The sequence below is a fragment of the Asparagus officinalis genome, chromosome 1 (assembly GCF_001876935.1).
Source record: "Asparagus officinalis chromosome 1, Aspof.V1, whole genome shotgun sequence".
Classification (NCBI taxonomy): domain Eukaryota; kingdom Viridiplantae; phylum Streptophyta; class Magnoliopsida; order Asparagales; family Asparagaceae; genus Asparagus; species Asparagus officinalis.
In genome coordinates this window covers 129,078,181-129,078,546 of record NC_033794.1, presented here as the reverse complement: position 1 = coordinate 129,078,546, position 366 = coordinate 129,078,181, and positions in this window count along the sequence as shown.

Genomic DNA, 366 nt, shown 5'->3' with positions numbered 1-366 from the left:
AATTTTCAACTATTGAAGAAGGCCGGAGTAAGATTTTTTTTAATGGAATTACGATGGCGCCCCTGTGTTTTTTCGGTGAAATCGTGGGGGTAAAATCTAGTGAGGTGGTGAGAACATCAAACAGGTTGTTGTTTTTTTTTTTTTCACCTAAATGATTAAATTATTTCTCTCTCAATACTTTGTGTGCTTTTGGTTCTAGAATCAGGATTATTAATGATCTAGAGAAAACTTTAAAGGACATAAAAAATTTCAATTCATGATGTGAGCATTCTAACTCAAACGAATCCCGGCTAGCACCAAGGTCCAAAGTTGAACAACCGGCTCAAAGCGACTCATTCAATTAGTATATACATGACACTATAGTCT